The 16,027-nt window shown below is 39.2% G+C and overlaps 1 protein-coding gene across 1 annotated transcript in view; it reads left to right on the top strand.

Annotated features, from left to right (window-relative positions):
• The window catches only part of LOC126195202 (1,5-anhydro-D-fructose reductase-like), a 131,086-nt gene that overhangs the window by 102,329 nt on the left and 12,730 nt on the right, over positions 1 to 16,027 (top strand). The window lies entirely within an intron of this gene.

Below are 16,027 nucleotides of genomic sequence, written 5' to 3'. Positions count from 1 at the left end.
ACATACTGAACTGGCAACAATAGACATGTGAAGCAGTCATGCCAAGCCCACTGCAACTGTCAGGGATTTTCTTTCACTGACTGTACTATAAGCAGCACTAACTCTGTGTTGATGCAGAATTCTTTCAAATGGTGGTGGTGGTGGTGGTTGTTGTTGTTGTTGTTGATGATGATGATGATGATGATGATGATGATTTGATGGTGGTCTTTGGTCTGAAGATTAATGCAGCTCTCCATGCTAGTCTATCTATGCCTCTTCATCTCTGCATAACTACTGCAACCTATATTCATTTGAACCTGCTTATTGTATTCGAGCCTTTGTCTTCTATACTATTTTTACCCACCACACTTCCTCCCACTGACAATTTGATAATTCCTTGATACATCAGGATGTGTCCTATCAGCTGATCCCTTGTTTTAGTCAAGTTGTTCCATAATGTCTTTTTTCCCCAATTTGATTCAGTACCTCCACCTCCTCATTTGTTATTTGAACAGCCCATCTAATCTTCAACATTCTTGTATAGCATCACATTTCAAAAGCTTCTATTGCTTTCTTGTCTGAATCGCTTATAATCTACATTTCCCTTCCATACAAGGCTACACATCAGACAAATGTCTTGAGGAAAGAAAGGTAAAACTTTATTTATAGCATACATACCTTAGAGAAAGATTTTGACCATGACTGGACTATAGTTTTTGAAATGGTGAAGGGAGCAGGGCTAAAATACAGGCCAAAATGTTATTCACTACTTATGCAGAAACCAGACTGCAATATTTGCAACTTGGACTGGTTTTTTGTTCTATTGATTAGCAGAATTTGCTGACCCAAGCTACTCCAGCATGCTGGAAATTTGTATGCAAGAATTTGTTTCCTTGTATTTTATTTTGTATTGTGGCTTTTCATTTTAGTGCTCAGAAATTTTTAAGTTGTGTAGGAAGTTATGTTTTTGTAGCATTGCATCACACAATTTTAAGAGTTTTGTTATAGTGGAAATGAGTGACCTGAGTGGAAAAAAATGTTACAATGCTTCACCAGGTCATCAAAAACTAAAGCATAAAGCTGAAAAAGACAATGCTGCAAAAAAGGGACAGACATTGTTACCCTTTGTGCCACTTGCTAAATCATCAGTAGTTGGAGTTAGATGATGGTGAGGCTTGCTTCCTTAACTGATATTTAGCAGGATCAGGTTTCTTAGAGACAAGGTACATCATTAGCTAGGCAGTTCTACCTACAACTGATTGAGGTTACTATGGTGTAGGTATTTAAGATTGACCCTCTCATGTTAAAATTAGTGCCATTTTCAAAAATTTTGCAGATGTTGAGATGCAAGAAAGACGTTGTTTAGAAGCATCTGTAGTATCGGTGGTGCAAACATGGGACCACGTCGATCAAGACAGTTAACAGCATGGAAGACTCACTGTATGCAATTTAGAACCTGTAAGAGGTTTCCACCCAGCATATGCATAAAATACGAAGAAGAGCAGATAGAAGAGGTTGACAGTCTTAAATTCCTGGGATTACAACTTGATAATAAATTCAGTTGGGAAGAGCACACCACAGAACTGCAGAAACGCCTTAACAAATCTGTATTTGCAATTCGAGTGTTAGCAGACATAGGCGACATAAAAATGAAAAAACTTGCAGTCTTTGCCTACTTTCATTCCATAATGTCATATGGTATAATATTTTGGGGTAACTCTTCAAGTCAAACAAAAGTTTTCAGAGTCCAAAAGCGTGTAATAGGTATTATTTGTGGAGTAAATTCACGGACGTCCTGTAGAAACCTCTTCAAAGAACTGGGTATACTAACTACTTCCTCTCAGTATATTTACTCATTAATGAAATTTGTCCTAAATAATATATCTCTTTTTCCAACAAACAGCTCAGTTCATACATACAATACCAGGAACAAAAATGATCTGCACAAGGACTTAAAAGCACTTACTTTAGTTCAAAAAGGGGTCCACTACTCAGGAACACTCATCTTCAATAATTTGCCAGTAAACATAAAAAATTTAGTTACAAATAAAGATCAGTTTAAAAGGAGCCTGAAAGACTTACTAGTGGCCAACTCCTTCTACTCCATTGACGAATTTTTTTAATAGAAACAAATTATGTATTGTATATATTCATACTATTAGTATTGTTATTTCAGCTTTAAAAAAAAGAAAAAAAAATGGCATGTTCCACATCCACGAGGATCTCCTCAGCATGAATTTATGGAACGTAAACTAATCTAATCTAATGGTATTTGTGTTTAGGAGGACTACACATAAAAAAGTGAAAGTGATGTATGAGAGCAAGCAGGAGTGACAATGGTGAAATCAGTTCCAGAAACTGAACATGTTTTAACAACTAGATCAAAAGCAAATGAAAAGCTTTTAGATTTTTATGTTCGTTGTGGAGTGCAAAAAAAATGCTTCAACAATTTAGAGGTAGGAGCTGTTAGTTGAAGACCTGAGAAATCACCAAAAGGATTACTGCAGGACAGAAAAAGTAATCAACTTTTCCCTTCAAATGTGTCTGAGTGCATCTTAAAAAAATAGGGGAATTTTGGAAAGAGACTGGTTTGTTTGGAGCACAGAAAAGCAATCATTGTACTGCTGTACAATGCAGGCACACAGATCTTCCTATGTCTGATTTGGCTCAAAGCTACAAGTGAGGATTATCAAGAGTCCGCACCTCGTGGTCATGCGGTAGCGTTCTCGCTTCCCACGCCCGAGTTCCCGGGTTCGATTCCCGGCGGGGTTAGGGATTTTCTCTGCCTCGTGATGACTGGGTGTTGTGTGATGTCCTTAGGTTAGTTAGGTTTAAGCAGTTCTAAGTTCTAGGGGACTGATGACCATAGATGTTAAGTCCCATAGTGCTCAGAGCCATTTGAACCAGGATTATCAAGAGGCTGGGAAAAGCTAAAACAAAAAGTGAGTGAACATGAATTCAGAGTGTTGATCACAAAATGTCATACATAGAGTAGCGCAAATTAGAAATTGCACTAAATGGTAGTCCATCCATAGAAAATCTTTTAGACCAAGGCATGTAATCAAAGCAATTTGTATTCTTGCAGAAAGAGGTTTAGCTTTGAGAGGTGATAGTGACAGTTTTCTGGTTATCGTACAATTTTTGGTGGTGTTTGATCCAGTTATGAAAGAGCATTTAAGAAAAGTTGAAGTCTCACAACAAGGAAGGAAACGCATGGTTAATTATCTATTGCACAATGTTCAGAACAAATAATTCTATTTAAAGAGCTGGAGAGTTTGCTCGCCAAGCTACAGTAACATGGATAAAACCTAATAAATACTTTTCTGTTATGGTAGATGTGCCTCCTGGTGAAGCCCAAACAGAGAAATTTTTTTAATAGTGTTTTATGTAGGGGATGACAGTTGTGGAGGGAAACCAAGGTTCGAAGATGGTAAGCAGGTTCAAGGGGATGTAAGTTGTGGTAGTAATGCAGCGTGTAAGAGAGTTGCACAGAATAGACTAACAGACCAGTTTTTTTTTTCCTTCTGATGCCAGTCTTCATTTCATATCTTCTTTAGTTCAGTAATCACCAGTCATTTTGCCTGCCCAAATAGCAAAAGTCATCCACTACTTTTTAGTCTCTCATTTCTTAATACAGCCCCTCAGAATTGCTGGATTTAATTTGATATCAATCCATACAACACATTTCAGTTGATAACAAGCAACAAATGTTCTCTCATTTATTAACAATAATCTTTCTGTCCAGTGTTACAGCTTTTTAAAGCCCCCCCCCCCCCCACCCCGTAATCTTAGTGACTACTGCCTGATAATATAATCAGGCTATGCATAGGTAAATAAAGACCACCTAGTCTAAGGTATAAGTGCAAGGGAGCAGGAACTGAACCTTCATGTGCCAAGTCACCCACAACTACTTTAACGATCTGGACCATAAAACTTTTAGAAGGCTTTGTAGTCATAACACACAAGAAATGTTCACTCATTTACTAACAATAGTCTTTCTGTATGGTGTTAAAGCATTGTTCATAGCCTCCCTGCAATGTTGGTGACTACTGTCTGATAATACAAGGGTTGGAACTTAAATAGTGGCAACTATTTATTCACAACCGATACAAAAGAGTTACATGTCTGCAGCTGTCACTGCCTTCAAAGAAGTCATCAGTGCTGTGTAGAACCCGTTGCCAGTGATGTGGAAGGTGTAGTATACCATTAGCAGAGCCTGTTCTGTTGGTAGTGTGAATGGAGAGCTCTAAAGTTATGATGATTCTCATGTAGGACTGTGATGGTGTTATCCTAATGCATTACATGCCTCCACGGCAGACCGTCAATGCACAGTATTACTGTTCGTTTTTGGAGCATCACCCGCGACCAGCATTGCGGAAGAAATGGTGACACTTTGTGCACAACCCACCCATCATTTTGCATGACAACACGTGGGCGCATACAGTGCAAGCTGTGGCTGCTCTGTTTGGTCGATGGGACTGGGAAGTACTGTACCATCCACCATACTCCGTGGAATAAGTACTTGTGACTTTGATTTCATTCTGAAGATAAAGGAACCACTTCATAGCATTTGCTTCAGAACTGTCCCAGAGATTCGACAGGCAGTAGACCGCTCCATTCGAACCATCAACAGAACAGGCTCTGCTACTATGCCTTCCACATCACTGGCAACGGTTTCTACAAAACACTGGTGACTACTTCGAAGGACAGTAGCAGGTGCAAACATGTAACTCTTTTGAATCGCTTGTGAATAAATAGTTGCCACTATTTAAGTTCCAACCTTCGTATTATCAGACTACATATAAGTAACAGAATTTGATGCTGTCTGAAAAATTATTGATGTCCAACCTGTCAACATAAATTTAATAAGACCAAAACTGAGTACCACATAAACCAAGTTCAGACTGTGCACAAAAATAATCTACATTTAACTTGTCCTCAAAATAGATAGTCCAAAATGCTACACAATTATTGAGAGTCCAAACTGTGTGGCAAAAGTGCCACATGTGCTGATGAAACTACTCGTAAAGGGCTGCCCTCGAAGACTGCCTAGTATATAAAAACTGCCCACTCTGAGGTGTCAGTGCAGGGGAACAGGAACTGAATCATCATGTGCCAAGTCACTCACTACTTCTTTAATGATCTGAACTATAAAACTTATAGAAGACAACAGACAAATCAAAACTTTATATTTCACTGAACATGTATTTATGATGGAAAATTTTTAGTAATCATTTACTTACTTGGCACTCTGGCTACTTTTCCTGCTTCTAACAGTCACCTTTCTCAAAATGGCACAACTCAGCATAATTCAAGGAGGGAGGGGGGGGGGGAGAGAGAGGGGGGGGGGAGAGGGAGAGGGAGAGAGAGATGGTGTTTAGCTTTGTTACCAGGTCTGGTAGGGTGTGTAAGGGGCATTAAGAGCATCAGGTGTTGAGTGATCACTGTGAAGGACACGGAGTTTCCAAATACTCACATGAGACATTATCAGCACCTGACAGAGGTTGAAAGGGGTCTCATTGTGGATCTTCATTTGACTGGCTGGTCAAATCATGCAGTATACTGATTTGTGGGATATTTGGATGTTGCAGGGGCCTGATGTAAGACTGCATATTTGCCATCAGGGTTCTAATCAACCATGCCTGACCACCACAAGTGAAGACTGTCATATTGTGTACCAAGCACATTGTAGCCCCTTCACATCTGCACCTGCTGTCCGAGAACAAGTAATGGACTCTGTGCAACATTCTGTGTCATCTCTCACGTTTGGTTGGAGACTTTCAGCTGTTGGACCATCCCGAGCATAGGCTGCTTTTGGAGTGTTGCCATGACTGGTAGGTGCGGACTGATGATGAGTGGCATCACGTTGTGTTCCATGAAGAATTGTGGCTCTGCACTAACCTGGATAACCATCTACATCTACATCTACATTTATACTCCGCAAGCCACCCAACAGTGTGTGGCGGAGGGCACTTTATGTGCCACTGTCATTACCTCCCTTTCCTGTTCCAGTCATGTATGGTTCGCGGGAAGAACGACTCCTGGAAAGCCTCTGTGCACTTGAAGCTCTCTAATTTTACATTCATGATCTCCTCGGGAGGTATAAGTAGGGGGAAGCAATATATTCGATACCTAACCAACAAACGCACCCTCTCAAAACCTGGACAGCAAGCTGCACCATGATGCAGAGCGCCTCTCTTGCAGAGTCTGCCACTTGAGTTTGCTAAACATCTCCGTAACGCTATCACGCTTACCAAATAACCCTGTGCTGAAACGCATCGCTCTTCTTTGGATCTTCTCTATCTCCTCTGTCAACCCGATTTGGTACGGATCCCACACTGATGAGCAATACTCAAGTATAGGTCAAACGAGTGTTTTGTAAGCCACCTCCCATCACTATCATCATCAGTTAGTGTGGTGGTGACTTGGGTAGTGGTCCCATTCTTCCAATGTTATGGAGAGACACTGTTGAGTACTCCTGGTGTCATGGTATGGAGAGCCATCAGCTATTTAAAAATTACCATCCATCTTAAGATCAGTTTTATCACCACACAATGATCCTACTTGAGATCTTCCTCCATCATGAGAAATGGCTTACGCAGGTCGTGCTAGTAGGGCTGCAGTTTGACATGGGATTAAAACCATAATACATCAAAATTTTTCTCTTGTAGAGTGTTGCCAAAGGAGAACGTCACTGTAACTACAAGGATAAATTTCCAAGACTGAGAATAGAATGGTTCCAATGGCTCTAAGCACTATGGGACTTAACATCTGAGGTCATCAGTCCCCTAGACTTAGAACTACTTAAACCTAACTAACCTAAGGACATCACTCACATCTATGCCCAAGGCAGGATTCGAACCTGCGACCGTAGCAGCAGCGCGATTCTGGACTGAAGTGCCTAGAACCACTCAGCCACAGAGGCCAGTGAGAATAGAATCCCAGAGTTGTGAGCAAGGATAGAATCCTAGACCTCTGAGTTTGTAGTCTGTCACATAGGCATCAAGGTGCTGTAAATTTGTCATAATTTCATTTCAGAGATGTGAATACATCTGGTATCAAAGGTCAATTTCTACTACACGATAGTATGTCTTATTGTAATACAATTGTGCTAAATCCAAAAAAGATCGCAGTATCAGTTGTGTTACTATTATATGTAATATTTACTTTTTTATTGAGTGAGGTGGCACAGTGGTTATCACACTGGACTCACATTTGGGAGGATGACAGTTCAAACCCATGTCCAGCCATCCTGATTTAGTTTTTCCATTATGTCCCTAAATCACTTCAGGCAAATGACAGGATGGTTCCTTTGAAAGGGCACTTTAAACACTAATCTCCTCTTCCTCATTTACTTTGTAGATAAGTGAGATGTCCAGATTCTGCAAAGGTTAACACAACTGTCTAGTAAGCAGGAGATCGCGGATTCAAATCCCAGTCTGGTAAACATTTTCACTCATTACCACTGATTCCATGTAAAGTCCCAATCCAGCTGACAACAAGATTTCCTTCCTTCCCTTTCCTTTCCTTTCTCCCCCTCACCTTTGGTTTACATAATATGTATGACAGCTGCGAATTCCACATGATGTCTGTTTTAAAATTGTGAGCATGGCGGACATGGGCAGGGACTGTGGATAAGTGGCAGTAGTTGGGAATGTTGGTTGGCCGGATGCATGCCAAAATAGTTGTGCAGTTGTAATAAACAGTTTGTCTGGGTGCTGCAGTGCTTAACACAACTGCCTAGTAAGCAAGAGATCCCAGATTCAAAGTGAGTCCGGCACTCATTTTCACTCATCACTGCTGATTCCTCACAAAATTCTGATGCAGCTGACATAAATAGTTTCTTTCCTTTCCTTTCCTTTCCTTTCCTTTCTCCCTCCTCCACCTTCAGTTTACATAATATGTATCACAGCTGTTTATTTTGTGTCGTGTCTGTTCTTTCACACATGTCCAAGGGAACACACACTACCCATTCATATAAAGTGATATCTGTTTATCCTGTTTCAATAACAGTATGAAAATTGCAGTATTTAAAGCTGAGAGCTCAAAAAGAGTAAAACTCTCTTGAAATTCCAACCACATATTCCTGTAAACAACTTAAAAAAACTATGTACTTCACAGAAATGACACTGTCATTATGCCCATCATCATCTTCTATTCTCACATTGGTTTCTGTTAACTGAAGCATATTTTAATCTTTCCAAGCCTAACTACATTGTGTATTCTTGTGGTTCAACAGGGAGTTACTTCTACAAAGGGGGTAAATATTCTGTAGATGGGGGTAGAACTCAAATTGATGTTGAGATAAGGCTAAAGAGAATTTCATTCACGTGAAGTAACATCAGAGCTCACAGCGAACAGCAAATGATACTATTCATTAGTGTAGCCAGCAGGTATCTGGCAGAGCCTGTCTGATTTGACACAGAGGTCCTGACGAGCTCAGTCGCCGAACTCTTCACTGCAGGTAGGCCATTGAACCTGGCTGTTTGTAGCATCCCCACACTATGTTGTTTTGCTGTCTGCTGCTGGCAGTGGCACACATGGCTGATTGACAAAATGGTGCATCAGTTTCTCATTACAGGAGTCGTATCACACATTTTCATAGTGCCAGGGCAGTTAGAAGGTCAGGTGTGTCATCAGCCATGTACCTTCAGAGAGTATGTGTATCACTGTGTCCCATAATTTCTCTGCTTCATGATGTTATGGCCACACCATGATATTATGTTGGTTGGTAACTGTTTTCAGTACCCGCCAAGCACAGAGTTTTCTATGTCTGTTCTTTTCCTGGTATTCACATAAATAATGGTGCACCATACTTGAGAAAATTCATCAGCCAGATAACACATCAAATGACATTGTTTGTTTGTTAATGTACTTCATTTATATTAATTTTTAATGTAAATTTTTGTCCAGTGCCACAGTTTTCTTGAATGGGGTTGCATTTCATTGGTGTTCATATAAATTTACTGCTTTGTTTATAATCACATGACATAACATAAACACAGGGTGTATACAACCCAGGACAACCGGGAGATCCGGGAAAAACCGGGAATTTTTTCATCCGGGAGGAAACTGGGAAAAACCCGGGAATTTTTTAGAATTCTGGGAATTTTTCATTGTTTTAGGTTTCAGTTAAATTTTTGTAACTTTGACTGGTAAGAACCAGTACTCTAACAAAGAATAGTACTGTAAAAAAAAAAAAAATAAAACTTAAGTTGCAAATATACAACAACAAAACACAGTGCTCATACAAGCGTTTGCCAACAGCAAAATGTGTCAAAGGCTTTAGGAAGACTATGCAGTGTTTCATAATAACAAATTACCTCTGATGAGCGTGAGGTCACAACTGTTTACATTAGATTCGTTTGAGCGATTGCGAGCGAGCTTATGTGCATGCGCACTTGAGTCGCATTTGAGTACTACCTTCTCCCGCTTCTGGCTACAGAAGTGTGGCAGTTAGCAGTATAAGCAATAGCAACAAGCAGCCAGATGCTATCCGTGAAAATTTTACTGGTGCGCCTAAGCTGCGAGATTCACGTATGCGCAACAGACCCGGAACTAGGGAGCGGGGGCAAACAGGGGTATCTGCCCCGAGCGGTAGTTTCAGAGGGGGAAGGAAGCGCCAAATTCATATTATTGAGGAAATATACCTTGTTTCACAAAGCGCCTAGCATCCACCGCACATTGGTATATCGATTATTCATATGATTTTGAATGCATCCATGTTGGTTTTTGAACATTTTTGAACAAATTCTAAGTTGATTTCTGAAATAATCGTAAGTTGATTTTTGAATGCGTGCATGGTGTACATAATGTGTCTGCCAGGGGAATCCCCATCTCATCTAGATATAAACTTTCCTGCAGACCAAAGGCGACGGGTCTATACGAGTTGAGCCGAATAAAGCCGAACGGGTGAATGCCAATCACCGTTTATGTGGTTCATTGGATTTGCAAATGATCAGCATTGTTATAACTACTAGCGAATTCCATAGATTCAGACTACCAGAGTGGAAATAAACGACTAAAAGGAATAACAGCAACAAATATTGTGTATTGTCTCCTCCGTGCATCCAAGAAAATGAAATTTTGACAGAAAATTTTTGGGCAGACCGCTACACTACTAAGGGCCAGTTATACAGTCCCCGGCTAGCAGCCACTAAAGTTCTATTCTGGGAGTAGTGCGGAAAACGCGTTGTACGAACACATAATAACGCCTAACCGGAGAATAAATGCGGGAAACTAAACCGGTGATTGTGGCAGGGTTAGTGAAGTTAACCAGAGAATAAGTTTTGACACTGGCAGGAATAGTTACAGAATTAGTGATGACAAGATTGTTTGTTAGAACGAGAAAGGAGAAGAAACAGGGACTCACACAAATTACGGAAGAATATGATGATTCCAAATTTACATAACTAATGCTTCAGAAGCCAGAGAGTATGAATGAAATGTGAAACTATTTCCTAACATAAAACCTTTTGCTTGTAGCAGGCCAAATGGCATTTGATATAGGTACTTCATGAATTATATTCTGTCGTGTTATAAAAATGACCATTTGTTCCCAAACAGACTCATTTATTTGGTGTGTGTAACAAGCAATATTAGGCAGGCCTATTTCATTTTATCTAGCAGTGACAAAATACGTGTAATCAGATCGAGAAACCACACCAGTCTTGGGTACAATTTGTATTAACAGCTTTTTTATTATTACACAACAACATTTAGTTTTTTCAAGCGACAAAATGTTTGATGAAGTTTGATGAGGACACCAGGAAAGGACACCATGTAAAGCTGCAGCAAGGTTAGAGAGAAAAAAAGCTAGGACTTGAAACGATTGAAGAAATGTGTACTGTCTTGCTTGTCACGTGTCTTTACTCGTTTTATGTATCCTATATTTAATTTTATGTCACACAAAACAGCAAGTTATGAGCTAATAGGCAGTGAAGACTGCAAATTTTCTAAAGAGTTCTTTTTCTGCCGGTTACAAATAATCCCATCCAGTATTAATTGCGAGATTTTTTTAAAGAGGGACAGGATGTGAGACCGGCTGACTGGGAGCAGGAGAGGCTCCACAGGACATTTTAATTTCCACTGTCCTGAATATAGTTTGATGGCACCCATTATAAAATATTACATGTTTGAATTCCACAGAGCGAAATACAGAGATTTGCAATGGAAGAATGCTGTGTGAAGAGGTGTAGCACTGCACTTTGGCACACTTAATACCAAATAACATGTCTTACGTTCCCTCAAACATATTTTTTATGTATCAGACTCTTCAAAAAGATGTGCGCTACAAAATTAAGATATTTTATAAAAGTCGATTTTTTTAAATTTTTGGCGTCCAACCTCAGATGCTCAAGGGAGGGGGAGCGCCACTATCTAGTATTGGCCTGGTTTGGAAATATTGTAGATCCGGACCTGATCATAGTTCCACCGTGAGGCCTGTGTATCAGAAGGTGTTGCGCAAACCAACACTTTCTAACATACAGGCCTCCCAGCCAAGACGAGTAGGCCATGTGACGTCACTTCCACTAGGCCAGTGGTGGAAAGACAGATTTTGCTACAACTAGCGCTGCTGGTGGCCAAAACTGGATCTAATAGCCATACCAACCATGCAACAAAAGGCACCAGTAGAATACATTGTTTGTTTAATTGAAAATGAGTATATGAAGCACTGCAAGAAAAAGTAGTGCCGTTTACAAAGCAATATGCGATAAGAAATCTGCACCATGAGATGCTGTGCTTATTGTGTGGATTTACCTTTATAAGCAGTTCGAAATTCTGTGTTTATGTTGGCTAACCTACCCGGGAAACAAAACTTGTGTTCTGTTTACTTACAAAGTATAGTGGTTGATTCATCGAAATTACATCTCCGTTTAACTCTGAGAATTGATTTAATAGTTTGAAATGGTGTATAAGTGTTGCATTCCACGTTGCAGAGGAAATTACGAAAATGGGCCACGAGTAGCGGTGTTTTCTTTTCCTAAAACCACTGAACTACAGCAGAAATGGATATCTGCAATACATTGTGAAAATTTCCAGGTTACACAGAATTTGAAGGTAAGCTCAGGTTCTTTACAATTCAGTTAGATTGTCTCAGGGTGTGTGTTCTTTAATTTAGAGAGTGGGAGCAACTAATCACATATTTAAGTAGGACGTTCTTTAGATGTTCATTAACAACGTGAATTCGATTGATTTGATTCCCTTCTCTAGAAGATCAACTACATTACATACATTACTGAGTCACTGGAAAACTGTGATCTACTTATGCAAGAACAGCTTTAGCCTTTTAACCTGAAATACTGAGTGAACAATAATCGATTTGATCTGAAGATAACTGACACTAATCCCATGTGTTAGCATTAGTTCCCCTTGGGATTATTACATGTAGCTGATAAAAGATTTTCTCATTATTTCAAGGTCTGCGAGCTCCACTTCACTGAAGACCTCATTCTGAAACATAGTGAATATTTTGACAGTTCCACAGGGAAGAAATATTCTGTGCCACTTCCAAAACCTCACCTTAAAACAGGAGCCATACCATCCATTCTGCCTAACTGTCCGAAGTATCTTTCGTCAGCTTCTTGTTCGAGGGAAAGTGGAGATGAGAGACGAAAGCATCTAGAAAATAGAGACTTAGAAATAGCTATTGCAGCGAGTGTAGCAACTCATGCTCAGTACATCTACATCTACATTCATACTCCGCAAGCCACCCAACGGTGTGTGGCGGAGGGCACTTTACGTGCCACTGTCATTACCTCCCTTTCCTGTTCCAGTCGCGTATGGTTCGCGGGAAGAACGACTGTCTGAAAGCCTCCGTGCGCGCTCTAATCTCTCTAATTTTACATTCGTGATCTCCTCGGGAGGTATAAGTAGGGGGAAGCAATATACTCGATACCTCATCCAGAAACGCACCCTCTCGAAACCTGGCGAGCAAGCTACACCGCGATGCAGAGCGCCTCTCTTGCAGAGTCTGCCACTTGAGTTTATTAAACATCTCCGTAACGCTATCACGGTTACCAAATAACCCTGTGACGAAACGCGCCGCTCTTCTTTGGATCTTCTCTATCTCCTCCGTCAACCCGATCTGGTACGGATCCCACACTGATGAGCAATACTCAAGTATAGGTCGAACGAGTGTTTTGTAAGCCACCTCCTTTGTTGCTGGACTACATTTTCTAAGCACTCTCCCAATGAATCTCAACCTGGTACCCGCCTTACCAACAATTAATTTTATATGATCATTCCACTTCAAATCGTTCCGCACGCATACTCCCAGATATTTTACAGAAGTAACTGCTACCAGTGTTTGTTCCGCTATCATATAATCATAAAATAAAGGATCCTTCTTTCTATGTATTCGCAATACATTACATTTGTCTATGTTAAGGGACAGTTGCCACTCCCTGCACCAAGTGCCTATCCGCTGCAGATCTTCCTGCATTTCGCTACAATTTTCTAATGCTGCAACTTCTCTGTATACTACAGCATCATCCGCGAAAAGCCGCATGGAACTTCCGACACTATCTACTAGGTCATTTACATATATTGTGAAAAGCAATGGTCACATAACACTCCCCTGTGGCACGCCAGAGGTTACCTTAACGTCTGTAGACGTCTCTCCATTGATAACAACATGCTGAAAAGGAAAGACATTCTGAGGACTTTAATGGTTTTGTTAAGTGTTTAGTGGGTATCAAGCTGCCTAATGACTGGCATCTGATAAAGTCAGAAAGTTTGTTCTAATAGACAGTGTAATTGCTGAGTCAGCAAACAAATCAAAAGCTATATGGAATGTAGTAAAAAAAGAAATAGGCCCAAGCAAAAATGTTAGAAATCCAGATGACTTTGTTTTAAAAGATGATCAAGGTGTGCTAGTCAGAAATCGTGCTTTAGCAAATTACATTAATGACTACTTCATAAATAGTCCAATCAATCTGCATAAAAATTGTTCTAAGATTAGTAGAACATCAATCCCAGAAGAACAAAGTGTTAATTCATTATTGCTACCTCCCACAAACAAATTGGAAGTTAATCAAATAATAAAAACAATGAAGAATAAAATGTCCTCAGGGATTGATGAGATACCTTGCTCAGTCATGATGAGATGTGCTAGTGTCATACCAGACCCACTCTCACACATCATAAACATATCATTTTCAGAAGGTGTCTTTCCACAACGATTAAAAATTGCAAAAGTAAAACCATTATATAAAAAGGGCAATATACATGAAGTGGGAAACTATAGACCAATAGCTTTATTATCGGTATTTTCAAAAGTAATAGAGACAGTCATGAAAAACAGAATTACAAATTACCTCGAGAAATTCAATCTATTGTCTGTAAACCAACAAGGCTTTCACAAAGGAATGAGTACAGAGTCAGCCATCACCCAATTCATTGAAAATATTGTAACGGGGCTAGATAAGAACAACAGTACAATAGGAATAAATATGGACCTCTCAAAGGCATTCGATACTGTCCAACATGATATCCTGCTAGACAAATTAGAATATGTTGGTATACAAGGAGCAGCTAAAAAGTGGTTTCAGTCATATCTCCATAATAGGAAACAGGTAGTAGAAATTGCAACAACAAACAGTAAAAACCAAAGTATTGTTTACAGATCGGATATTCAGACTGTGCCAATAGGGGTACCGCAGGGGAGTGTTCTAGGACCTCTCCTATTTCTTCTTTACATAAATGATATCAAGATTCCAGTAAATGGTACTCATATAACCCTGTTTGTGGATGACACAAACATTGTAGTAACTGACATAAACCAGGTATTGCCAACATCTGCAACCAGAGTTATAGAATATTTGCGAAATTGGTTTGAAGTGAACAAATTAACCACAAACATCTCTAAAACTAATTATATCCATTACAGGAAAGCAAAGTCACACCCTGATCTAGATCTCAGAATACAAAATAAAGAAATTGTGAGAGTTGCTACCACAAAATTCTTAGGTGTACATATAGATGAAAATTTAGACTGGAAATCCCATATCCTGTATCTCTCGCATAAGTTAAGCTCTGCTTGCTTTGCTTTATGCGTTATTAGCTTTGTATGTAGTAGGGAATGTAGCAGAGCTGTTTAATTTGCTTATATACATTCTGCTATTACCTATGGCCTCATCTTCTGGGGTCATAGTAAGAAAAATCTCAAAACCATCTTCACTCTACAAAAACGAGCTGTTAGAATAATTACCAACAGTTCAAGGCTAACTCCTTCAAAGCAATTATTTAAACAGCTGAATATTCTACCCCTACCGTGCCTCTATATACAGAAAAGCGTAATTAATGTAAAACGAAATATTAACAATTTCCAATCCAACTCGGATCTACATACTTACAACACAAGAAAGTGCAATGACATTCATATAAAAAGAGTTAACAAGGCTTTGGCGCAGAAACAAACAAACATACAAGGAAGCAGATTGTATAACAAACTACCGGTAAAGATAAAAGAAATAAAAAAATTGTCTTCATTTAAAGAAGCAGTATTCAAATTTTTAATGACCAACTGCTATTATAGTGTAAAAGAATACCTGGAATAGCTTCATACTAAACAATTATATTTATGTACTCTGTGCCAATAGTAATTTTTATCTGACTGTTGCTATGATCTAAATAAATAATATGTACAAAAGTGCTAGAATTGTATGTGTTATATCTAAATATCAACTGTGTATTCCATGTAAAAAGTCTTTCTCATACATCAATGTAAATAATCAAAGTTGTACATGCTATTTCAATGTGGTCTGATGTTATGTAGTCTACTATGCACATCTGTATTTTGTATAGTATTGTTCACCCTATATGTGTGTGTGTATATATATATATATATATATATATATATATATATATATATATATATATATATATACTATGTATTTTTTGACAAAATCCATGCAATGTAAATTGTCTCTGGATGAATAAACTACTACTACTACTACTACTACTAGACGTCAAAGATATTCCTACACTTTTGTGTTCTGTTGTGGTGACTGCTGAACTGACCTGAGTATGTCTTTATATGAAGGTA

Source organism: Schistocerca nitens, chromosome 7, assembly GCF_023898315.1.
Source record: "Schistocerca nitens isolate TAMUIC-IGC-003100 chromosome 7, iqSchNite1.1, whole genome shotgun sequence".
In the NCBI taxonomy this organism is placed as follows: domain Eukaryota; kingdom Metazoa; phylum Arthropoda; class Insecta; order Orthoptera; family Acrididae; genus Schistocerca; species Schistocerca nitens.
Note: the sequence above shows the minus strand (reverse complement) of the source record. Positions and strands in the feature narration are given on the sequence as shown.